At 47.4% G+C, this 26,533-nt stretch overlaps 1 protein-coding gene and 1 pseudogene across 1 annotated transcript in view; one reads left to right on the forward strand and one right to left on the reverse strand.

The window, feature by feature from the left end:
• LOC125963851 (UDP-N-acetylglucosamine--peptide N-acetylglucosaminyltransferase 110 kDa subunit-like) overlaps positions 1–26,533 on the reverse strand; it is a 275,052-nt gene that overhangs the window by 139,019 nt on the left and 109,500 nt on the right. The window lies entirely within an intron of this gene.
• On the forward strand, positions 19,808–19,913 carry LOC125964137 (uncharacterized; annotated as a pseudogene).

Here is a 26,533-nt window from a genome sequence, read left to right on the forward strand (position 1 = left end):
GGACAAGCACAGCACATTTCCAATGTTACTTTTGAAATTTTCAGTGCTATCTTACATGAAAATAACATGAAGAAAGAGAAGCTAACCTGCCTGATTCCCCCTTATGCCTTGACTTCTTGGCCTGCAGAGAGGCCTCCAAGACCCTCCTTGGACGATCCAGGGTTCAGCCCAGCACTGAGCTAGACGACCATGGGCTCCCCTTCCATGAGTGAGTCTTTGCATGTCTGTTTTGGGTTTTTTTCCCTAGACTCCCATTTCTTAAACGTTTAAGAGGAGAGCCAGTCACAGATCTCCATTTCACCTGAGGGCTGGCGTGTCACGAGGTCACCAATATTTGTTTTATGTACTGCTAAGAGATTAAGGGACAGTATAATTTCAGAGAAAAGTTAGGTTCCCTGGAAGTCAGGAACCCCAACATCCTGCCCTTAAACACTCGAATGACCTTGAGCAATGAAAGGTCTCCAGACCTTCATTTCTCATCTTCAAATGAGAAGACAAATTGGACAACATCACTGTTTCCTAAAGTGTGGTGTGTACACCGCTGTTGAAAGTAAGCAATAGGTAGAAAAAAGTTAGGTGCTTTTATCTTATGTATATATCTATAAATACTTAAGTAGCCTCTCAGCTCTACAGTATCTTAGCTATTATTGCTACAGCAAGGCTGAAGTCGGTGACACACACACAAGCAAGACCCAATGCTAGTACATGTGGTGAACGTATCACACCTTCAGGAATTGTCCTTTCCACCCAAACTGTCCAGAAAGATTGACACCGATGAAATGGATCGCTATTGTGGATCCTCATATACCAAATTCCCGTGAGCTTTGCTGAGAAGACCTCAGCAGTGCATCAAAGCATCCCTTTGATGCAATGTGAATAAGGTTTAAAACAGTTATTAATGTGGCTAGTAACTGACTGCAGTTTGGGAAATCCTACACTTGATTTCTTGGTTTCTTCCACGTCTAGCTGCCTTTGACGTGTGACGTGCTTAGACGAAAGTCAGTGTGCTCTCTTCAGGTCAGTCTTAATCTATAACCTGTGTTATACATGTGCCTCATTAAGGACAAATTGCTAGTTCCAGATGGGGAATTTGGAGCAGGCTCTTTTTTCTCTAAATGAATGGGGCTCTACTCCAAGAGCACAGACTTCACATATATGGGTATAAACACATACATACACCAAAGTCAAGTCACTTTCTATCCCTCTATTCACTGTTTAGGCCCTGAAGGTATTGTTTACAGCCGGACACTTGGCTTGCAGGGAAGAATCTCATCCACCTGAGATCTTAGGCACAGTGCCTCCAATCCCCTCCTCTCTTTCTGTTAAATTTCTGCAAAGGCAGGAAGTACCAGAGTGATGCAGAGGTTGGCTGGAAGGTTGAGAAGAGGCCCCAAAGATGTAGGGCTTAGCATGACCCTGAAGAAGAGATGGGGTTTGGGCAGTCTGCATGGAAGCTAGAGAAAATTCCAACTGGGCAAGGAAGGAGTGGGCACTATAAATGGGGGACAGGGAAAAGACTGGAACACAGAGTTTGGACTGGGAAACAAAGAAGATGGTATAAGACAGGTTTGAGGGGTGGGTTAGAGAGAGCCTGATGGCCCACTAAATCTTTTAAGCTCCACTCTGTGCCACTCACGTGCTACAAAAGGATTTATTTCAGTGTGAGGTAAGATGTAAGTGCTACTTTAAGAATTTAACTGAACCAAAATGACCTGGGGACCAGGATGCTAGTCTACTGTTATAGGTACTGTTCTCCTGGGGAAAAAAGCCAACATAAAATGGTGCATTAGTCTGTTTGGGCTGCCATAATAGAATACTAGAGACTGGAGGCTTAAACAACAGAAATTTCCTTTCTCGCAGTTCTGGAATTTTGCAGTCTAAAATTAAGATGCCAGCAGAGTTGCTTTCTTCTGAGGCCTCTCTTCCTGGCTTGCAGACAGCTGCCTTCTCACTGAGTCCTCACATGGTCTTACCTGTGTGTGTGCATGGACAGAGAGAGGTCGCTGATGTCTCTATCTTCTTATAAGGACACGAGTCCAGTCTGATTAGGGCTTCACCATTATGACTTTATTTAACCTTAATTACCTCCTTAAAGACCCTATTTCCTCATACAGTCACATTAGAGGTGAGGGCTTTAACTCAGGAATTGGCAGGGGCGGGGTGTTTCTGCCCTATGTGAGAGGGCTGGGAATGGCACAGAGCCCATCCCGCTGAAGGCTGTGCCTGTGCTGCCCTTCCCACCTTTTCCAGTGGTAAGATATAGGCAGAGAGGGAAGAGCGTTCTAGAACAGGCTTCATGACTTGCTTCAGTTCAAACCTATTCAAACCCAAGGACAAGCATTCACTCTTGTGGACCAGCACAGCTTACCAGATTTTCAGGGGTTGGGGGAGAGTTTAAAGCCCAAATAAAGTGTTAATTTCTCGTTGGCCGGGGGCACAAGCCGCCCACACAGTGTGGGCAGGTAGCTCCCTCAGCATCCAAACTCCCTCTGTGGGGAAATGAAACCCCCGGGGTCATTTGGAGGAAAGGTGCAGTTTCAATACACCCATACAAAGGGAGTAGAGTCATAAGATTTATTACTTTCAAAAATAGATAACTAATGAGAACCTACTGTATAGCACAGGGAACTCTACTCAATGCTCTGTGGTGACCTAAGTGAGAAAGAAATCTAAAAAGGAGGGGTATATGTATACGTGTAACTGATTCACTTTGCTGTACAGCAGAGACTAACACAACATTGTAAAGCAGCTATGCTCCAATAAAAATTAATTTAAAAAATTTTAAAAAAATGATTTATTACTTATATATCCCCGAAGCAAAGGGACACAGTGAGCGAGGGGAAGGGCAGTCTTCCACCCCAGGTCACAAGCCAGCAGGAGATAGAGCGGGGTAGCAAGCACCTAGTCCTTACAAGGTGATTGGGGCAGAGGCTACTAACTTTTCACAGGCTTAACTCTAAGTGGTTATTTTTTTTTAACATCTTTATTGGAGTATAATTGCTTTACAATGGTGTGTTAGTTTCTGCTTAATAACAAAGTGAATCAGTTACACATATACATATGTTCCCATATCTCTTCTCTCTTGCGTCTCCCTCCCACCCTCCCTATCCCACCCCTCTAGATGGTCACAAAGCCCCGAGCTGATCTCCCTGTGCTATGCGGCTGCTTCCCACTAGCTATTTTACGTTTGGTAGTGTATATACGTCCATGCCACTCTCTCACTTTGTCACAGCTTACTCTTCCCCCTCCCCATATCCTCAAGTCCATTCTCTAGTAGGTTTGTGTCTTTATTCCTGTCTTACCCCTACGTTCTTCATGATCTTCTTTTTTTTTTTCCCTTAGATTCCATATATATGTGTTAGCATACGGTATTTGTTTTTCTCTTTCTGACTTACTTCACTCTGTATGACAGACTCTAGGTCCATCCACCTCACTACAAATAACTCAATTTCGTTTCTTTTTATGGCTGAGTAATATTCCATTGTATATATGTGCCACATCTTCTTTATCCATTCATTTGTTGATGGACACTTAGGTTGCTTCCACGTCTTGGCTATTGTAAATAGAGCTGCAATGAACATTTTGGTACATGACTCTTTTTGAATTATGGTTTTCTCAGGATATATGCCCAGTAATGGGATTGCTGAGTCATATGGTAGTTCTATCTGTAGTTTTTTAAGGAACCTCCATACTGTTCTCCATAGTGGCTGTATCAATTTACATTAAAAAATTTTATTTAAAACCCGCTTAGCTCTAAATTTTTAAAAAATTTTATTTATTTATGTTTTTTGGCCACACAGTGTGGCATGCAGAACTTCCCTGACCAGGGGTCGAACCCATGCCCGCTGCAGTGGAAGCTCAGAGTCTTAACCACTGGACCACCAGGGAAGCCCACTCAGTGGTTATATTAAAAGGTTCCACCGGGGAAGGCAAAGCAGGAACCTGTGGGGATACCCTAAACCTATCTAAAAGTCCAGACTCTGAACTTTTGGTGTTAGTAGGGTCACCATACTGTAAAATGCCTAGGCAGCCACTCAGAAAAACAAAATTTTTTCCTCAAAGTTGTTTTTCTCATCACACCTTTCTAGTTTTGACCCTCTTGCATTATTATCCTAGCTAGGACAGGAGGTGACATGATGCAGCTGCAGGAAGGGCTTGGGGGAAAAAAGCTCAGTGAGGGCAGCCTGGAGTGGAGTAAGATAGATCCTGGGTGAAATCCCAGCTTCACCACTAGCTGTGTGACCTTGGGCAAGTGACCTCACCTCTCTGAGCTTCCATTAAAAAAAAATTTCCATTATCAAAAATTTTAAACAGAAAAATAGAAAGAGAATACAATGAACACTTACTTATACATCCGCCCAGATTCAACAAGTCTAAACTCTGCCATATTTGCTTCAACTAAGCCACTTTAAAGTAAATTACAAACGCTAAGTACCATCGTCTCTAAATACTTTAGCATTTGTGTCCAACAAAAGAGAACATTTTCCCCCATAACCACAAAACTATTACGCCTCAAAAAGACAGTTCCCTGGGACTTCCCTGGTGGTCCGGTGGTAAAGAATCCACCTTCCAATGCAGGGGACTCGGGTTCGATCCCTGGTCAGGGAACGAAGATCCCACATGCTGCAAGGCAACTAAGCCCACGTGCCACAACTACTGAGCTCCCACGCCTCAACTAGAGAGCCCGTGTGCCGCAAACTACAAAGCCCACACACCCTGGAACCCACGCGCCACAACTAGGGAGAGAAAACCCGCACGCCACAACTAGAGAGACGCCCGAGCCCGCACGCTGCAACAAAAGATCCCGCATTGCCACAACTAAGACCTGATGCAGCCAAGAAAATAAATAAATTAAATAAATAAATATTAAAAAAACAATTCCCTTATATATATATATATATATATATAATTTAATATTCTGGCCATATTGAAATTTCCCCAATTGTTCCCAAATTATATTTTACAGATGGTCCATTCACACCAAGATCCAATCAGAGACCTTGCATTATGTTTGGTCATTATGGATTTAAATCACTGAGTTTCCATTCTGCTCATCTGTAAAATGGGAAAAGAATAGTACATACCTCACAGGGTACACAAATTAGACATAATACATGTTAAGGGGTTAGGCTAGTGCATCCAAAAAATACACTATTATTATTAGCTTCCTCACTGGACTTGCTCTGCTCAAGGCAGCAGTGCATTGGGATGGAGTGTCTTGAGATGTCAGTAGCATGGGCTAGAGATAATGAGGCAACAGGTTCCAGCATCCTCAGGGATGTAGACCCACAAGCTGCATTTTGCCCAGCCCTGGCCTGGGGATGGAGGGAACCAGTCTCACCTTGACCACCTTCAGCACCCCCGATTCCTGGTCCAGCCCTTGCTCCCCCTGGAAGCTCTGCTCCCTCAGGAACTGCTCCACGGTCTGCACAGTCTCCAACACCTCTTTTTTCCACTTCTGGCTGGGATGCAGGCAGTGAGCCACGAAGGAGTTCAGCCTGGAAGCTGGGGTGACAAAGAGCTCCGGGGGCACTGCCATCTCTGTCTTGAGAGTACCACTGGTGGCTAGATCTATACCCACACACCTACCCAGCTCCTGGCACACACACTCTTCTTTAAGGGGACTCCTCCTCAGCCGACCTCCAGCACCCTGTGGAACAAAGGACCAGAGTGGAGAGGAAACAAGGGGTGTCTGGCTGACCAGGGAATCCTCTTCCTGGAGGCCATTCACTGCAGCTGGGGTACCGAGGGACACTGGGTGAAACCACCTTAACAGGTGGGGCTTTTAGTCACCCTTTCTGCTGTAGGTTTCGTTTCTCACCTCTTAGTTTCCCTTTTACAACTTGGAAACTGAAACTGGCTTGAGGATGGCCCTGGGAAAGGCAACTCCCCCAGGAGATGGGAGTTGGATGGTATCCACCAATCCCATCCCCACAAGCTTGTCACCCAAAACAGGCTCAGTAAGAGCAGGCACTCGCTGGAGGTTGGGCTGAACAGTGGGAATTCTAGGGTTCCACAGAACAAACTCTGGAATTCCAGTCTGCCCTTTGCCAGACAACCTCTCTGACCCTCACAGAAATAATCCTTAAAATGGGTTTAAGAATAATACCTACCCCATAGGTTGTGTGGATTAAGCAAGAGAACATTTAGCAGAGAAAACATTAAGTAAATGCAAGTATTGTTATTCGTTCACTGTACAGCTATTGAGTGCTGGCTGGGTGCCAGACATTGTGCGAAGAAGACAATGTAAGACGTGGTTCCTGCCCCAGGGGCTCCCAGAGCAGTGGGGGAGACAGAGGAGACACAGAGAGTCCAGTGTCCTGTGTACTAGGAGAAAAGAGGGCACAGAAACTTGGTGGAAATTCAGGCAGAAGAGTTTCTTTGGGGTCACCTGTGGTGTCAGTGAACACCTGCTTGAGATGAGTCTTAAAAGACTGGGAATGCGGCCACGAGACAGAGGGCACAAGACAGGATAAGGCTGAGAAGTGTGAATCATCCTGCCATGTGCCAGGACTCGGCTGTCAGATCCACGTTGGCATGGAGGGCAGGGAGGGGAGAGGGGAGAGCTGTGCCTGGACAGGTGGGCAGGGATTGAAACTCGGAATGCCATTCATTCATTCATTCAACAAACATTTGTTGAGTGCCCGCTATGTGCCAGGCAGGTGTCCTGGGGATACAGCAGTGAATAGGCAAAATTCTCGGACTGCAGAGAGCTAACACTCTAATGGTGGAGACAGATAATAAACAGGATAAATAAGTAACATTATAATAATTAAGACGGTGATAAGCGCTAATCAGGAAAATAAAGCAGGGAAAGAGGTTAAAAGGTACTGACTACGTGTGTGTGGGTGGGGTGAGAATTGGTAATGTTCAGGGGTTCAGTCTCAAGAAAGGTGGCTAGGGAAGGTCTGAAAAGGAGACATTTGAGCAAAGACATGAAGGAGGCGAAGAGTGAGCGGTATGTATGTCAGAGGGAAGAATGAGAGAAAGTGGGACTTCCCTGGTGGTCCAGTGGGTAAGACTCCACTCTCCCAATGCAGGGGGCCCAGGTTCGATCCCCGATCGGGGAACTAAATTCCACATGCATGCCGCAGCTAAGAGTCTGTATGCGGCAACTAAGAAGTCCACACGCCCCAACGAAAGATCCTGTGTGCCGCGACTGAGACCCGGCTCAGCCAAAAATTTAAAAACAATAAAATAAATAAAAACAATTAAAGAAGAATGGGAGAAGGAACAGCAAGTGCAAAGGCCCTGTGGCGGCAGTATGCCTGGTGGGATTGAGGAATAGCAGTGTGACTGGAATGGAATGATCAAAGGGGGAGAGTGGGAGGGGACGAGGTTTGAGTACAAGAGTAGGGGGCAAATTGTGTAGGATCTTGAAGACTACTAAGACTTTGGCTTTTACTCTGATTGAAATGGGGAGCCACTGGGGAGTTCCAAGCAGAAGAGGGACATGGATGGACTTTCATTTTAACGGTGTCACACTGGCTGTTCGTGGGAAGATTGGATTAAAAGCAGAGAGTGGGGAGTGGAGGTGAGAGCAGAAGCAGGAATTCAGTTAAGAAGCTACTACAACAGTCCAGGCAAGACATGTGGCGCCTTGGATCAGAATGGTAGCAGTGAAAGGTAGGGAGAAGTGGTATGATTCAATTTTCTTATTATGGAAAATTTCAAACATGAACAAAAGTAGAATAATACAATGAACCTCCACGTACCATCCCCCATCTTCAACCATTATCAACCTGTAGACAGTTTTTTAAATGTTTATTCAGGTCTTCTGCCCATTTTAATTTTTATTGGCCACCCGGCATGCGGGATCTTAGTTCCCCAACCAGGGATTGAACCCATGCCCCCTGCAGTAGAAGCACAGAGTCCTAACCACTGGACCACCAGGGAAGTCCCAACCTACAGACAATCTTGTTTCAATGATATCTCCATCCACATCTCCCCTCCTGTATTATTCGGAAGTGAATCCCAGACCCCATATCATTTCACTGGCTATATTTTGAGTATAAACAGGTCTTGCTAAAGGATAGAGTGTGATGTGAGAGAAAAATTAGAGTCAAGGACCTCTCTAAGGCTTTTGGCCTTAGCACTGGAAGGATAGAATTGTCCTTAACTGAGAAGGGAAAGACTGGGCCAGAGCACAGTGTAGGCATGAAGGTCGGGAGCTCGGCTTTGGAAGCAAACTTGAGTGTCTAGTGAGATGCGAGTTGGCTAGGGAGTTGCATATTTGAGTCTGGATTTCAGGGACGAAGTCTGGGGTTGAGATACAAATGACCAGCATAGATATATTTAAAGCCATGAGGCTGGATGGGTTCACCAAGGGAGTGAGTATAGAACAAGGCAAGAAAAGGACCAGTGACTGGGCCCTGAAACACTTAATAGTATTAAGTGATTGGGGAGAGGCAAGCATCCGGCAAACAAGAATGCGAAGGAGTAGCCAGGGAGGTGGAAGAAAAATCCGGAGTGTGTTTTGATAGCCAAGTGGAAACATTGTTCTAGGAAAGAGAAAGTGATCCAGTGGGTCACATATCAGGTGAATCTGCGCTGACTTTGTCCTGAGGGCAGTGGCAAATCAGAGGAGCGACCAGAGGTGAAATGACCATTCTGGAAAGATTGGTCTGGCTGCTTCTGTGGGGAGGATGGATTGCAGGGGGCAGGGGTAGATATGTAGGGAGAGGTGTCAGGACACTGTACAGTGATCCAGGTGAGAGGGAAGGTGACCCGGACTTGGCTGGAGAAGGGATGGGATTCTAGGTCTACCTTGGGGGAAGGGTGAACAGGACTTGGTGACTACAGGTAGGAGGTGAGGGAAAAGACAGGATGGCTATCAGCTCTCTGGCTTGGGTACCTGGGTAATGGATGGAGGGTACTATTAACAAAGGGAGGAAGATACAAGGAGGAGTGGGAAGTGGGGAGGTCTACAAGGGTAGCTGTTTAAGCCAGAGAGCTTAAAATAGTTGTCCACATTGCCTAATGCTTCCGATAAGTTCAGGAATATAGGTCTGAGAAGCACCCAAGAGGCTACTGGTGATCACTGTGGGTGAAATGTAAGGGAGAGCTGGGAGCAGAAGCCAGATCTTAGGTGCGGGGTTGAAGAGTAAGTTGGGTGAGGAGGATGGAGACCAGGAGTGTAGATAACACTTTCAAGAACTTTGTCGTGAAAGGGAGGAGAAAGACCAGGTGTTAGCTGGAGGAAGTGGTGGGGTGGAGGGTGTTTGTTGTCTTAAATACCATTTGGGGGGGAAAAAACACCTCAATCATGACACGTTTCAATTTAAACTCTCCAACTGGCTAACCCCAAACGGAAAGAATCACATTTTTAATTACATAAATTCTAAAAGTCTCCATATTTTCAAAGTTTGGTAGTGCCTGGTCCTTAAACAGTCCTATATTATAACTGTTTAAAGAGCAGTGGCAATTTCACAAACCAAAGTCAACAATAAAGTGAGATTCCAAACATTTGTCCTATGTTTATAATGACAGATAATGAGCTTCAAGGCAGTATAAAAGTTATTCAAACGAAAGTTATTCAAACATTCAGACCTTACATCTTAGTTTAAAACATTTTTTTGAAGTATAATTGATTTACAACACTATATCAGTTTCAGGTGTACAACATTGTTATTCAATATTTTTACAGGTTATACTCCATTTAAAGTTATTATAGGCACTTCCCTGGTGATTCAGTGGTAAAGAATCTGCCTTCCAATTCAGGGGACACAGGTCTGATCCCTGGTTGGGGAACTAAGATCCTACAGGCGGCAGGGCAACTAAGCCCGCGCGCCACAACTACTGAGCCCATGTGTCCTGGAGCATGCAGGCCACAACTAGAGAGAAACCTCCACACCACAACGAAGAGACCACGTGCTGCAATGAAAGATCCCGCACGCCTCAATGAAGATCCTGCGTCTCGCAACTAAGACCCAATGCAGCCAAAAATAAATTAAATAAATAAGTAAATAATAAACCTTTGAAAAACTGAAGTTATTATAATATATTGGCTCTATTCCCTGTGCTGTACAATATGTCCTTGTAGCTTATCTATTTTATACACAGTAGTTTGTACCTCTTAATCCCGTCCTCCTATTTTGCCTCTCCCCACTTCCTTCTCCCCACTGGTAGCCACCACTTTGCTCAATAGACCTTACATATTAGTTTTGATTCATTTCATTATTCATTTTTCATGAGATATCTGGGAGTTCAGCAGCTTTCAAGATTTCAAAAGGGGGAATTCCCTGGCAGTCCAGCGGTTGGGATTCTAGGCTTTCACTGCCAGGGACCAGGGTTCAACCCCTGGTCTGGTATTTAGGAATCTGCAGGCCTCGCAGTGTGGCCAAAAAAGAAAAAAAAAAAAAAAACGATTTAAAAAGGGAACATGGGGCTTCCCTGGTGGCGCAGTGGTTGGGAGTCCGCCTGCCGATGCAGGGGACATGGGTTCGTGCCCCAGTCCGGGAAGATCCCACACACCGCGGAGCGGCTAGGCCCATGAGCCATGGCTGCTGAGACTGTGCGTCCGGAGCCTGTGCTCTGCAACAGGAGAGGCCACAACAGTGACAGGCCCGTGTACCACAAAAAAAAAGGGGGGGGGAACATGCAGTCGATTGTGTATTGGTTTTATGGTTTGTAGAAATGCCACGCAGTTGGGCACATTTCTATGGCGGTGGGGGAAGAGCTAGTGGTTAGGAAGGGTGTGGGCTTGGTTTTAGGAAGGAGGAAGATGCATAAAGGTGGGTTTTCTCTTAGCTTGTGTTCCTCCAAATGCAGAGCCTGAGACAAGGATTTGCATGAGACTTGTTTTGGGAAATGATCCCAAGGGACAGGTGTGGGGGATTGAGAAGGAGGAAAAAACAGTCCAAGAAATATCATGAAATTGATCACTACTGTGGGCAGCTGAGCTTTGATCCCACTGGGGACCCTCTAAGGAGCAATGCAGAACGTGCCTCAAAATTATCCACCTGAGAGGTGGAGGAGGGGAGTATGCACTCACTGCACTCGCTGGTTCCTGTCTTTCAATGGGCCAAGGCTTACCCCCTGGGGTGTTAACTCCCTGGAACTTCCATATTTGCTCAGAATTACTTGGAAGGCTTGTTAAGACACAGATTGCTGAGTCCCACTTCCAGAGAACCTACCTCAGGTAATTCTGGGCTAGCTGCTGAGAATTTTTATTTCAAAGAGGTTCCCAGATGATGTTGATTTTGCTGGTCTGGGGTCCGTACTTTTGAGAATCAATAACTTAGAGGTTTGAACTTTGAATGGTGACAACATGGGGGAGAAGGAAAGTTGACTCAAAGTCATGGAGTTGTGAGCCAGCATTCAGTGTTCTGGAATTGCAAGTGTTTGGCCACGTCTGGTATGTTTTGAGAGTGACGAGGAGAGACTGAGAGGTCAGCAAGAGCTAAATGGTCAAGAACCCTGAATGCCAAGCAAAGGAACTTGAACTTGATTCTGTAGGTAATAGGAGCCATTGGAGAATTTTAAGCAGGGGAGGATTCTGTTTCTATTTATGCTTCAGAAAGAGCACAGTGGTCTGGGTAGAAAGGGGTGAGCTAGGGGGACATGACCATAGAAGTCTGCAAAATGAACAGCCTGATCTTGGCACTCGTGGGGATGTGGGGCCTCTCTTAACGAGCATGATGGTGTCACAATCCTTGATGTGCAGTCTGAGAAGCTATTGATTCCACAGTTTCTGGCCCCGGGACCCTCCATGTAAGGTCCTCCAGCCTCTTCAACCTTCTCTTTCAAGTCGTGGATGGAGTCATCAGGGTCAATGGCGTAAGGCTTGCCCTGGCCACTGGAGTCCTTCATGAAGACCTGGATCTCAGGAGGGAAGGTCTCCAGCACCTGGAGGCTCCTGAAAGGAGAGACAGTGGTGTCCACTGGGGCCACATGTCCTCTTGTTTTCATAGTTTTGCCTTTCCCAGAATGTCATATGGTTGGAATCATCCAGTGTGTAGTCTTTTCAGACCGGTTTCTTTCAACTAGCAATATGCATTTAAGCTTCTTCCATGGCTTTTCATACATCACCACTCACAGTAACAAATTATTTTTTTCTTGTGATGAGAGCTTTTAAGATCTACTCTCTTAGCAACTTTCAAATACACAACAATATTGTTAGCTATAGTCACTACACTATACATGACATCCCCAGGACTTATTTATCTTATAACTTGAAGTTTGTACCTTTGGACCACTTTCAGCTATTTCACCCACCTCCCACCTCTGGCAACCAGTCTATTCTATGTATCTGTGAGTTGTTTCTTCTTTTTTTTTTTAAAGATTCCACATATAAGTGATCTCATACAGTATTTATGTTTCCCCCTCTGACTTAATGCACTTAGCATAATGCCCTCAAGGTCTATCTGTGTTGTCACAAATGGCAGATTTCCTTCTTTTCATGTGGCTGAATAAAATTCCATTATCTACCTATCTATCTATATCTATCTATCTATCTATCTCTATCTATCTATCTATCTATCTATCTATCTATCTATCTATCTATCTATCTATCTATATCTATATGTCACATTTTCTTTATTCATTCACCTGTTGGACACTTAGTTGTTTCCTAGTCTTGCTTTGCCTATTTTATTTTATTTTTTTACACACACTGCATGACATGTGGGCCTTAATTCCCTGACCAGGGATCAAACCCATGCCCCCTGCAGTGGAAGTGTGGAGTCTTAACCACTGGACCACCAGGGAAGTCCCCTGCTTTGCCTATTTTAGAATCAGATTATTTGTTTTTGTTTGTTTGTTTGTTTTTTGCTATGGAGTTGTTTGAATTCCTTATAGATTTTGGATATTAACCTCTTATCATACATGTGGTTTGCAAATATTTTTTCCCATTCCTAGTTTGCCTTTTCATTTTGTTGATTGTTTCTTTTGCTCTCCAGGAGCTTTTTAGTTTGATGTAGTCCCATTGGTTGCTTTTTGTTTTTGTTGCTTGTGGTTTTGTTGTCATACCCAAAAAATCATCACCAAGACCAATGTTAAGGAGCTTTCTCTTTATGTTCTCTTCTAGGAGTTTTACAGTTTCAGGTCTTACATTTAAGTCTTTAATCCATTTCAAGTTAATTTTTACAAAGGGTGTAAGATAGGGGTCCACTTTCTTTGTTTTGCATGTGGGTATCCAGTTTTGCCAACACCATTTACTGAAGAGACTATCTTTTCCCTGTTGAGTATTCTTGGATCCCTGTCAATTAGTTGCCTGTATGTGTGTGGATTTATTTCTCGGCTCTTGATTCTGTTGCATTGGTGTATGTGTCTGTTTTCATGCCAGTACCATACTATTTTGATTACTCTAGCTTTGTAGTATAATTTGAAATCAGGAAAAGTGTTGCCTCCAGCTTTGTTCTTCTTTCTCAGGATTGCTGTGGCTTTTGAAGTCTATTGCAGTTCCATATGAATTTTAGGATTGTTTTTCCTATTTATGTAAAAAATGTCATGGGAATTTTGATAGGGATTGCACTGGATCTGTAGATTGCTTTAGGTTGTGTGGACTCTCCGAGTGAGATGTGCATGTAAATGATTTGCCTAAGACCTATTAAAGCAAAACAAAAAAAGTCAAAGAAACTGCTACATTAGAAAATACTAAACGTGTAGAGTATGGGCGGCTGGTGTGTGCTCGGGATGACCCAGCCCCCTCCAGGCCAGAGAGGTGGGTGGGAAGTAGCAATTACAACAGACAAGGATGACCCTCCCTGTTTACCCCTCCCTCTGGGCCCATTTTATTCCGGGCTGCATCGTTTAAACTCAAAACACACTTTTAATATAGGGCCCTTGTAGCCATCTTGTTGTGCTACTCTTTACAACCCATGAGCAGGGTCACAGGAAACTGTAAACAGGTCTGGCTTTCCATGTTACCACTCATACAAGCCAGTGCTTTTCCTCACTTGATCTACAGATCACAGACACGTGAGGATTATGCAAAAGAACAAGAACAAAGATTTATTATAAGTTTCACATCGAAACAGGGTCCACACGAGGCCCAGCCTGGGAGGAGGTGGACACTGATGGCCTCGCCCCAAAGTTATTGGCTCAGGCCAACTTCCTCCTCTTAAACCCCAAGGTAATGAATCGAGACCTGGAGGAGAATGACTTGGTCGATGGCCCAGTGGTTTTTTGTCCAGCCACGCCCTGGGCAGGTGATGAGGGGGCCCTAAGAGCAAGGCTGCACCTTGCTGTGCCCACTGCAGAGCTGAGGCTGATAGGAGTAGAGGCTGGAACCGACACACCCCTAAAGTCAGCCTTGGCTGGGCATGGGCTGCGCCCTCCGATGGAAGTAGGGGGGCCCTGCCTGGGTGCGCCCCCAGGGATGTGAGTTAAAATGGGGGCAGTAGTGCCTCCAAACCCAGGCTTCTTCTTAGTGCTGGGTCCCGTGGTCACCATGGGGTGGCTCTGGTGAGGAGGGTTCCAGGAGTTCAGGCCCACGCTGCCCACATTGCTGTGTGTGGTGCTCGGGGGCCCCCTCTTTCTTGATGTCACGCTGAGAGCTGCAAACATGCAGCTCAGATCATCTAGGGCAGCCGCTCTGCTCCCAAAACCCAGCTGTGTGCTGGCATGGGTGCCCACGGTGGAATTTCTGGATGATGAACCCCCAGAAGATGCTTGTGCGGGCCCGCCCGAAGCTGGGGGGCCTGGAGCAGAGGCAAAGCCTGGGGCTTTCCGTTTCCTATGCTGGGGAGAGCTGCCACAGGCGGTGTTTCCTCGCTGCTGCCAATCAGGGCCCCCAGGGATGTGAATAAGATGGGGGCAGTAGTGCCCCCAAACCCAGGCTTCTTCTTAGGTCTGGGTCCCGTGGTCACCATGGGGTGGCTCTGGTGAGGAGGGTCCCAGGAGTTCAGGCCCAGGCTGCCCCCATTGCTGTGTGTGGTGCTCGGGGGCCCCCTCTTCCTTGATGTCACGCTGAGAGCTGCAAACATGCAGCTCAGATCTAGGGCAGCCGCTCTGCTCCCAAAACCCAGCTGTGTGCTGGCATGGGTGCCCACGGTGGCATTTCTGGATGAACCACCCCCAGAAGATGCTTGTGCGGGGACGCCTGAAGCTGGGGGGCCTGGAGCAGAGGCAAAGGCTGGAGCTTTCCGTTTCCTACGCTGGGGAGAGCTGCCGAGGTCCCCGATGGCATAGGTCTCACCCCGCAGCGCTCTGTTGATGCGCCGGAACGCTGCTTCCTTCTCCGAGTCTAGGTCTTCGGCGGTGACCCGGAAACCCGGCTCAGGGGCTGGAGGCAGCCTCAGAGGCTCCCCTCGCCTGTGCGGCAGCAGAGGAATCCTGCGTTTTCGGGGCCTGGGAGTGTCAGATGTGCAGGAGCCCTTCCTCCAGGGCCCTTTCTGCCCTCTTGCTGCCTCTGCATTTTTGTCAGGCTGGCTTTTCCTCTGGTAAACCACCAGAGCTTCAGAGGGCGATGGAGGGCCCTCCTAGCGCCCTGTCTTTGCAGACTTCTCGGGCAGCCCTTGCGGTATGGCGGGACCCCTCCTTCTCTTCACTGGTAGGAAACCTCGGGTGGAGCTATATGAGCTCGTGATGGCGTTTCTTTGGGGGCAGGAGCTCATACAAGAGGTCTGCAGTTTCCTGGCGGATCTGTCCTCTGCCCACTTGGCGTGGAGGTCTCTCTGCAGAGGTCCAGGCCTGGGCACGAAGAAAGAGCCCCCCAGGGGCCTAAATGCAGATCGTGCGCCCCCGGTGTCATTGGGGCCGCTTCTCTGGTCATCGTTCTTCCCTGTGACTGTGGGGACTTCCTCCTGCTTGGCCATCCCTTGCCCGCTCTCTCCCAGGGCCCTCAACACCGTCTTCTCTGTGCTGTAGTTCAGGACACAGCTGGGTGTCGTGGCCGGCACTGGCTGCCCCCGTGCCACACTGACAGTGACTGTGTCCACTGCGGACACTGAGCTGCGGGACGTCGTGGAGGTGCGAGCACCCATCACTGCCTTCTTCCGATGGCCTCGCCTGAAGATGGAGATAAGGATCCCCATAAGGAGTGCAGCGTCTGCGGGACGGTAGATTGGGGTCTCAGAGACTCTGTGGCAAAGTGCAGATGGCAGAGTCACTGGACACTTGTGGGCCGGCCTGCGAGTGGATAGCCGGCCATAGACAGCTGGGTGACCCGGGCCGGCCACGGGAAGTCGGTGGGCGCGGGGAGCGGGCTGGGGGCAGCCGAGCCCTCCTGGCAGGTGCTGGTCCCCCAGTGCCTGGGACGAGGGTGAGGGGCAGGGCCTACCTAAGTAACTGCTCCTAGAGAACTTGGGTGAGGTCGGTCCTTGGATAGAGAGCTGGGCTCCGAGCACTCTCCTTCAGCTGCCAACTCGGCCAAAAGCGGAGTGCGCTCTCTTTGGCCTGTTGCTGGGATGCAGCTCTGAAACCTGTGAGCGAACAATGGGCGTGCGTTGGCGGGGCGCAAAAGTTTAGGGAGGGGTGGCGCATGCGCAGAGTACACGTCAGGCCCTGGGGCGCACAGGTGAGGATGCGCGCCCCTGGACCGTCTAGCGCTTCTGAATCTCCCCGGGGGTCTGAGGGCTGGAGGTGTTTGCCTTGAGGGTGATGAGCTTCTTGGCAGGACAGCTGGCCCTTCTCCCCTGGCCGTGCCCCAGTGCTGTCGGGGTAACTAACTGTACTGGACGGGATCCCCGCCCAGCAAAGTGGGGCAAGGTCGCTGGCTGTGCAGCTCCCACAAGAGGCGGCAGCTTTGGCAGCAGCGCCTCTGCGTCCTCCTGCCCTTTCCCCTGGCGGCACTGGAGGGGAGTCGCTAAGAACGGAAGTGCCCACACCATCCAGATCCTGCTGGGGTGACACCTGAAGTGGTGGCCAGGGCTGGCTGAGAGGGCCATACTTACCATATGACCCAAAAACCCACTCCTAGGCAATTAACCAAGAGAAAAACTTTTCACAAAACACATATGTGAATGTTTTAGCTATCTTGTCCACAATTCCTAAATATAGGACTATTGAGGTTATCCAATTTTCTTGAGTTTGTCATTTTTAATTGTTCTTGGAATAACAATATGTATACGTATTGTTTCACAGTCTAGAGTTAATATTTTACCAATTAAATAAAATTCAGAAGGCTTACATCCATATAGATTCTTTTACCTTCCACTCTTTGTTATAGCTGTCATACGTGTCACCTTTATATGACGTCAACGCCACCCTCTGAGACTGTGGTATCCTTTTTTCATACATATACAGGGAATTCCCTGGCGGTCCAGTGGTTAGGACTCAGCACTTTCACTGCTGGGGCCCCGGGTTCAGTCCCTGGTAGGGGAACTAAGACTCCTTAAACTTAACCCCACTCTGGGGCAATGTCCCAGCCAGGCAGAAACTGCAGGTGGAGCTGGAGACCTTGAAGAGTTTGGCTATACTTCCAGCTCAGCCCAAAGCCCAAGGATGATTCTGGACTTTCATTCTGACTCGTGCATTTCAGATCTTTCTGGGTTTGGACCTGGTATATATGTCCCTCCCAGCCTGCCCTGCCTGCCCCTTCAGTTGTCACCCCAGCAGGATCTGGTTGGCTTGGGCACTTCTGGGGGGTTTTTTGGTTTGTTTTGGGGTTTTTTTTTGCACTTCTGTTCTTAGCGGCTCTCTCCTCCAATGTTACCAGGTGGGAGGGCAGGCGGACGCACAGGCGCTGATGCCAAATCTGCCACCTCGGGCGGCGGCTGCTGAGCCATGTACCCTGCTCTCCAGCTTTCCTGCTCTGGTGGCCGGGGACCCATCCTGTACAGTTAGAGCCGGCCGGGGGAGAAGGGGCAGCTGCCCTACCAAGAAGCTCATCACCCTCAAGGCAAACACCTCCAGCCCTCAGACCCCCGGGGAGATTCAGAAGCGCTAGACGGTCCAGGGGCGCGCATCCTCACCTGTGCGCCCCAGGGCCTGACGTGTACTCTGCGCATGCGCCACCCCTCCCTAAACTTTTGCGCCCCGCCAACGCACGCCCATTGTTCGCTCACAGGTTTCAGAGTATAAAAAGGCAACAGGCCAAAGAGAGCGCACTCCGCTTTTGGCCGAGTTGGCAGCTGAAGGAGAGTGCTCGGAGCCCAGCTCTCTATCCAAGGACCGACCTCACCCAAGTTCTCTAGGGTCAGTTACTTAGGTAGGCCCTGCCCCTCACCCCAGCCCCAGGCACTGGGGGACCAGCACCTGCCAGGAGGGCTCGGCTGCCCCCAGCCCGCTCCCCGCGCCCACCGACTTCCCATGGCCGGCCCGGGTAACCCAGCTCTCTATGGCCGGCTATCCACTCGCAGGCCAGCCCACAAGTGTCCAGTGACTCTGCATCTGCGCTTTGCCACAGAGTCTCTGAGACCCCATTCTACCGTTCCGCAGACCCTGCGCTCCTTTCTGGGGGTCCTTATCTCCATCTGCAGGCGAGGCCATCGGAAGAAGGCAGTGATGGGTGCTCGCACCTCCACGACGTCCCGCAGCTCAGTGTCCGCAGTGGACACAGTCACTGTCAGTGTGGCACGGGGGCAGCCAGTGCCGGCCACGACACCCAGCTGTGTCCTGAACTACAGCACAGAGAAGACGGTGTTGAGGGCCCTGGGAGAGAGCGGGCAAGGGATGGCCAAGCAGGAGGAAGTCCCCACAGTCACAGGGAGGAACGAAGACCAGAGAAGCGGCCCCGATGACACCGAGGGCGCACGATCTGCATTTAGGCCCCTGGGGGGCTCTTTCTTCGTGCCCAGGCCTGGACCTCTGCAGAGAGACCTCCACGCCAAGCGGTCAGAAGACAGATCCACCAGGAGACCGCAGACCGCTTGTATGAGCTCCTGCCCCCAAAGAAACGCCATCACGAACTCATATATCTCCACCCGAGGTTTCCTACCAGTGAAGAGAAGGAGGAGTCCCGCCATACCGGAAGGGCTGCTCCAAAAGTCTGCAAAGAAAGGGAGCAAGGAGGGCCCTCCGTCGCCCTCTGCAGCTCCGGTGGTTTCCCAGAGGAAAAGCCAGCCTGACAAAGATGTAGAGGCAACAAGAGGGCAGAAAGGGCCCTGGAGGAACGGCTCCCGCACATCTGACAGTCCCAGGCCCCGAAAACGCAGGATTCCTCTGCTGCCGCACCGGCAAGGGGAGCCTCTGAGGCTGCCCCCCGGCCCTGAGCTGGGTTTCCCTGTCGCCGCTGAAGACCTAGACTCCGAGAAGGAAGCAGCGTTCCGGCGCATCAGCAGTGAGCTGCAGGGTGAGACCTAGGCCATTGGGGGCCTGGGCACCATGCAGCCTCCCTGTCCCTTTCTGCTGCCTGCCGCAGGGGCTGCTTCTCCGCAGAAAATGTTTCATAGTTATTTCTATTTTAATATGATCATGGTACATTAAAATGTATTAGTGCTTGCCTGTGAACACTAAGGTCACTTGTAATTTTCTATATTGTTCTATATTTTTGTGACTAAAGGCATTACTTGGGGGAATTAAAAGAATATCTTGAAGCGATTTTGGCTTTTGATCTGCCACTAATTCCTATTTAACCTTAATTCAGGGGTCGGATTCTTTGACCCAAGGAAACAGACTAGTATAAAAAGAAAGAATGTGAGTGTCAGATGGTGGCAGTGATTAAGTATAGCAAGAGACGCCTTTGCAAAAGTTACTGTTGGTCCCAGAAGACTCTCACTTAGCTGTGTGACCCTGGGCAAGTCACTTCACCTAAATCTCTGAATTATAGGGCTGTGCTGATGATTTAAAAGTGACTGAGCACGGTGGACACTCGGAAATCCTGGGTTCTCAATAAAGCCACTGCCCTGCTCTTTGGTCCTTTGGAATTACTAGATTAGTAAAATTTATACTTGACAGTAATTTTAGCTTAAAGTTTATTTTGTCTATTTCATCTCAGCCTTTTGGCTAAGATCAAGTGTAGTATCTGTTCTTGTCAATTTAAATAGCAAGAGAAAAGAAAGGAAAATAACGGGCATGCCCCCACACTCTTCAGACAATAGGAGCCTCTTAACCTGTTCCTTTGTCCAGAGACACAGGCCATTTCTCAGTGAAGGCCTCTGCCATCACTGAGGTTGCAGGGGAGATGTGGTAACTGGGGAGAAAAAGACCAATGGGGATGACCCCCTCACTCCTCAACATCCAAGCCCCCCACTTTCTCACTTGTCTGGCTAGAAATAAAAGGTTGATCCCATGGTTTTAACTTTCAGCTGTTGCTGGACTTTGCGTGCCTTGCCTAAGCTGGGAGACAGAGGCAGGAAAAAACCCCACCATAATCACCCTGTTATGGGCTGTTATTCAACTTTGGACTTCCAGGCCCCATCTGCCTGTTAGCGTTCACTTCTTAGAGTTTCAAGTGCATGCTCTTTGTCCTCTACCTTGCCCCACGCGGCTCTCAAGCCCTCGTAATATGACCACATTTCTCGTGCCACATGTAAACATTCTAACACTTTGCAGATACTGAATTAAAAATCTATTATTTACATTGACTTCACCATTTTCATTTTCCTGGTGTGTTCAGTAGAAAATTCAAAATTACATATGTACCTGGCATTATGTATTTTTTGGTGAGCAGTGATCCAGAGGATGGAAATGTATGCCTCCTTCGACTCCTTAAACTTAACCCCACTCTGGGGCAATGTCCCAGCCAGGCAGAAACTGCAGTGTGTCTTGGAGAAGGTCTTTTGCATTGAGATAGTAGGATGCTCTTTTAGCTTCAAGAACTTGGATGTTGTTGAGTTTAACCTGGTATAAGTTCAAATTAGAGTGTTTTAATTTTAGGATGTTAAAGGTAATCCCCATGGTAAACACAAAGAAAATAGCTATAGAATAGTCCCAAAAGGAAGTGAGAAAGTCATTTAAATATTTTATTGTAAGAAATCAGCTAAACACACACAACGAAAGATAGGAATGCAGGAAATGAGGGGCAAAAAAGCTTTGGGCAGATGGAAAAGAAACAGCACAATAGCAGAAATAAGTCTTTTTTTTTGTCAGCAATTACTTTAAATGTAAATGCATTAAACTCTCCAATCAAAATACAGAGATTGGCGGAATAGGTAAAAACATATGACCCAACTATATGCTGTCTACAAGAGACTTACTTGAGATCAAAAGAATCAAGCAGGTTGAAAGTTAAAGGATAGAAAAGGGAATTCCAAACTCAGTGAGAAAACTCAAATAGTAACCAAGAGAGCAGGAGTGTCTATACCAATATCAGACAAAATAGACTTTGAATTTAAAATGGATCAAAGAGTTAAATATAAGAGCTAAACTATACAAATTTCTGAAGAAAAAAAGGGATAAATCTTCATAGTCTTGGATTTGGCAATGAACTCTTAAATATGATAGCAAAAGCACAGGCAACAAAAGGAAAAAGAAATTGGACTTTATCAAAATTAAAATCCTTTGTGTTTCAAAGAACACCATCAAGAAAGACATAATACAACCTTCAGAATGAAGGAAAATGTTTGCAAGTCATATATCTGATAAAGCCTAGTATTCAGAATATGTAAAGAACACTGGCAACTCAACAATAAAATGTCAAATAACCAAATTTTAAAAATGAGAAAAAGAATCTGCATAGATACTGCTCCAAAGAAGACACAAATTGCCAATAAGCACATGAAAACATGTCCAAAATTATTAGCCAAAATCATGCAAACTGAAACCACAGTGAGATACCACTTCATACCCAGTATTGTGCCATATAATTTTTTTAAAAACAAGGGTTGGCAATGATGTGGGGAAATTGGCACTTTCAAGCATCGCTGGTGCAAATATGAAAAAGAAAATAGTTTGGCCGTTCCTCAAAAAGTTCAACACACAGATACAGCATGGCCCAGGAACTCCACTCCCAGGTATATGTCCAGGAGAAATAAAAAACATATGTTCACACGAAAACTTGTACATGAGTGTTATACTGTCATATCATTATTCATAATAGCCAAAAAGTGGAAACAACCCAACTATTCGCCAACTGAGGAATGGAAAAATAAAATGTGTTATATCCATACAATGAATATTATTCAGCCATTAAAAGGGTGAAGGACAGATACATGCTACAACCTGGATGCACCTTGAATACATTTTGCTTACTGCAAAAGTCAGACACAGAAATCCGCACATTGTGTGGTTCTATTCATATGAAAGGTCCAGCATAGGAAAATCAATAGAGACAGAAAGACCCAGGGCTGGGGTGAAAGGGGAGGACAGAATGAGAATGACTGATACTAGGTATGAGGTTTCTCTTGGGGATGATGAAAATGTACTGGAATTAGAGATGTTGATTGCAAAACCTGAGTACACTAAAAGCAGCTGAATCACACAGTTAAAAAAAAATGTGAATTGATGGAATGTGAATTATATCTCAATCAAAGGATAATATGACAACATTTTTATAGTCATTACTCTTGATCAGTTTCAGGATGGAATTCTCACAGTGACTTCAATGGAGTGGCTTGTATGGGATGATAGTTGAGGCTCAACCCTTTGGGACTAGATGTTCATTTTGAGCTGTTGAATGACGGTGAGGGCCAGCCAGTATATTTTCTTCACGGAGGATCAATCCCCATATGTATCCTTGGTTTGAATCCTTGTCTTTTTCTCTTCATATTCCTGAAACAAGTTCCTAGGAAATACATTCACAATAGTGAGAGGTGTTGACATCTTCCTGGCAAAAGTCATCACTTATTCACAGGTCAAACTTCAGAGCTCCTTATTACTAGCTGCCCGGGGAGTCCCCTGGATCAAAGTAGGGCTTATGAAGATGGACCTTGCATTTGAGCGTGCACTTAAAATACCCAACAGGCTCATCACATGGGGAAAATAACTTTATTTACATGAGACAAGTACAAAGTCAGCACAACACAATGAGGGAGAGTATGGGTGCTGGTGCCTGATGGCCTGAAATCAAATCCTATTTGAACGCCGTGTGTACCTGGGAAGGTTAGTTACTTAGCCCTTCTGTTTCTCAGTTCCCTGGCCAGGGATATGGAAATATTAGTAGGACCTGCTTATTCGTATTATGTTCTGAGGCTAAACATTAGTAAATACAAAGCCTGAAGAAAAATGATGGGTACTTCATAAGTGCTACCTACATAAATGTTCAAGTATTAAATGCCTGGAAGAATAAGTAGGTCGTCTCCAGAAAGGGCACCTAGGAGGCTACAAACAGGAGGATAGAGCCTACTTTTTCACATTGATGACATGAGTAAGAAGTTTTAGAGCTCATGGAAAGAATATTATTTCTTGTGATGCACTGTGGGGTGGGCAGAGTAGGGGCTGTGACCCATATTTTATGGTTCAGGGCACTGAAATTTAGACAGACTGAGTAACTTGCCCAGAGTCACAACACTGATGAGTGATGATTCTGAGGCAGGGGAGGGATAGAGATTCCTGAACACATGGACATGAGATCATGCCCTGGATACACAAACCAAGAGCTCTCCTCACTCCCTTTCCCACATCCTCCTGCCCCAAGGATGCTGCAGGGAGACAGCTGGTACTCGGAGGAGGTGCCTGGCCCAAGAGAATGGCTCAAATCTGGACCCACCTCCTGGCTCTACGTTTCAATCCCTGACCCCAAATACAATGTCTTTCCCCCAAATGCAGACCCCCTGATGGACCGGGGTATCCAAATATGTGTGCATCTCCCCTCCCTTCCCCCTCAGCACTTGATTCTAGCAGCTGATTTGCAGTGAGACTTCCTGGTGGTCAGGTGACCACCCTGAATGACCAGTAGTCTACTTGACTCCCTAACTGACTCAAAACCCAGGACATTCCAAACCAACTGCCCACATGACAGTTGCACAGAGAATTAGCATCATCTTCAACTGATCAAACCTGGATGATGAGCAGTTAATATTCATTAGCTGGGAACAGGGTCTACTGGGCTGGTGTTTTGGTGGCTTAACAGATGAGGTGTACAGGCCCCCAGGGTCTCACTGACTAGAAACTGACCAATCATCTGAGCAGCTTGGACTAAGGCCTGCCTAAGAGCGGGCAGTGGCTGCATGGGCTCTGAGTGGGCACCTTCCCTGCCCAATCCTCCCTCAGCCAGATCCAGGCTCTGCTGTACAAACTACAGCCATTGCTCCTGAATCTACTTGCTGGTATTATTTCCACAGTACCTTCAATGGAGTGGTTAGTGGGGGTGCTATTTGTGTCCCTACCCTGTTGTTTGGCCAGATGCTGATTCTGATGTGCCTGAACCACCGCTGCGGATGGCCAGCAGATTATCTTGATCGCAGATGATATTCTTGTGCATCCTGTGTTTGACTCCTTTATAATCTTCCTTTTCTTCTTGGTACCCGAGTCATGATCCAGGAAAACACAACAAAAACTGAGAGAACTATTGATATGTTGCTGGGAGAAGACCATGCAGAGGTGTCAATTCATTCGCAGGTCACACGTCTGTTCTCTTTGTTCACCAGCCTCCTAGGGGAGTCTAGGGGAGTCAAGTGAATCGAAGCTGGGCTGAGAAGAGGGTGTTGCAATGTGGTGTGCACTTAAAATAGCCAGCAGGCTGACTGCACGGAGACATGACTTTATTTAGTGAGGTAATACAGAAAGGGAGCACAGCACAGTGACCGACAGAGTGGGGGCTGGTGCCTGATGGTCTGGATTCAAATCATACCAGAAGCCACATGAACCTGGGAAAGTTATGCAGACCCTCTGTCCTCAGTTCCTTGTTCTGTGATAATGGAAATGTTAAGAGGGCCCACTTATTAGTATTACATGATGAAGCTTAATACAGCAAATCAGGTAGACCCTGATGAAAAATGATGGTTACTTCATAAGTGCTACCTAAGCGTGCAAATATTAAATGTCTGGAAGAATAAGCAAGAAATGTGGTAGTGCTGCCTCCAGAGAGGGGACCTGGATGCCACAGGGCAGGGGAGTGGGGAAGGTTATGGATGTGATGCTTTAGAGCTTGTGAAGAATATCTGTCATCATCTCCTGTGATCCCCACATCAGCCCCGTGGGGAACTCATGGCAGGTGCTGTGAACCATATTTTATGGTACATGGCACGAAAATGTTGAGATTGTAAGTGACTTTCCCGGAGTCGCAAAGCTGATGACAGATGGATGTGGGACAGGAATGTAGTTGGTTCCCTGGGACAGAAATCCCTCAACCCCTGAATCCTCTAGATGGTGCTCTGGACCCCTGAGCCCAGGGCTCCCCTCCCTCCATGACCCCAATCCTCCTGCCTGCCCCATGGTTGCTCCAAGGACAGGAGGGGTCTGAGCCAACAGGAGGGCCCATGCCTGACCTGCTGCCCCCCTTACATGTTGATCCCTGACCCCACAGCTCTTAAATATCCCTGAAAGAAGGTCCCTTGAAGGATCAGGGGGTCCCATCTACGTCCCTCCTCCCTCAGCGTCTTCACACACTGGGTGAGCCTCCTGGTGGTCTGACCAGTGGTCGGCTTGTCTCCACGTGGCTCAGAGCCCTGGTCTCTCCAAGCCTGTTGCCCACATGGCACGTCTCTAACAAATTAGCTTGGTCTTCAACAACCAGCCCTGGATGCACAGGTAGTGCTGATTAATGAGGACAGTGGCCTGCTGGGCTGTGCTTGGTGGTTTAGTGGGTGAAGCTGGCGTGACCCACTGTCGCCTATTGATGTGAGCAAGTGTCTGAGTAGCCTGGGCTACGGCCTGGCTGGGGAGGGGCCGTGGCTGCACTGGCTCTGAGGGCGCACCTTCCCTGCTCATCCTTCCTCATCAAAAACCAGCCCCTACAAACTCCTCATCCATCCCTAGACCCTGCAGTGGCACAGGAGAGAGGCCCATGCCCTTCTAGAGGGACCCCTCCATAGCCACAGCCTAGAGACCCCATCCCAGGACTGTCTCTGAGGATGACCCAGGCCCTCCTAATCTCTGTCACCAAATGTTCATTCCACTAACCCGATGGCATTGTCCCTTCTCTGCACGTTCCCAGGCAGCGCCCAAACACCCAGTGATCCTGTCCACATCAACCACTGGAAATACCGCCATGAAATCCCAGTTTCCTTCCTTTCTGAAAACCTCTAGATTTAGACTGCTAATATTTGCTTTTGGATTTTGACATCGACATTCAGAAGTGTTTAGCCTGTAATTTCTCCTGTCCTGTAATATCTGCTACTGGTATGACATCAGTATTCTCCTGGTCCGATGAAAGCAGTGTGGGTGTGTTCCCTCTGTATCTGTTCTCTGGAAGAGTGTGTAGGAGACGGGCATCGTTTCTGTCTTAAATGTTTGGTAGAAATCAGAGGAAGCCACAGGGCCCTGAAGTTTGTTTTGTGGGGAAATTTTTTTGGCATCTCTTTCTAATTGAAGTTTCCTTGGTGTATTGTACAGGGCACAGATCTTAAGCGTAGAGCTTTATGGTTTCTTGTAAATATAAACACATCTGTTACCAACACCCAGTTCAATATACAGGACGTCCCCAGCACCCTGGCTACCCCCTGTAGAAGGGGAGAAGAATAAGTGCTAACTTATTCAGTTATAAGAATGAAATCAGTTACTCCACGTATATTCCAAGTGCAGTGATTTACACACAAATAACTCAAAATGAGTGTGGCAGCACAATCAGAAACTAGTGGAGGGTGCTGGAGGGCTGGGAGAATCCAGTCCC

Source organism: Orcinus orca, chromosome 3, assembly GCF_937001465.1.
Source record: "Orcinus orca chromosome 3, mOrcOrc1.1, whole genome shotgun sequence".
Classification (NCBI taxonomy): Eukaryota; Metazoa; Chordata; class Mammalia; order Artiodactyla; family Delphinidae; genus Orcinus; species Orcinus orca.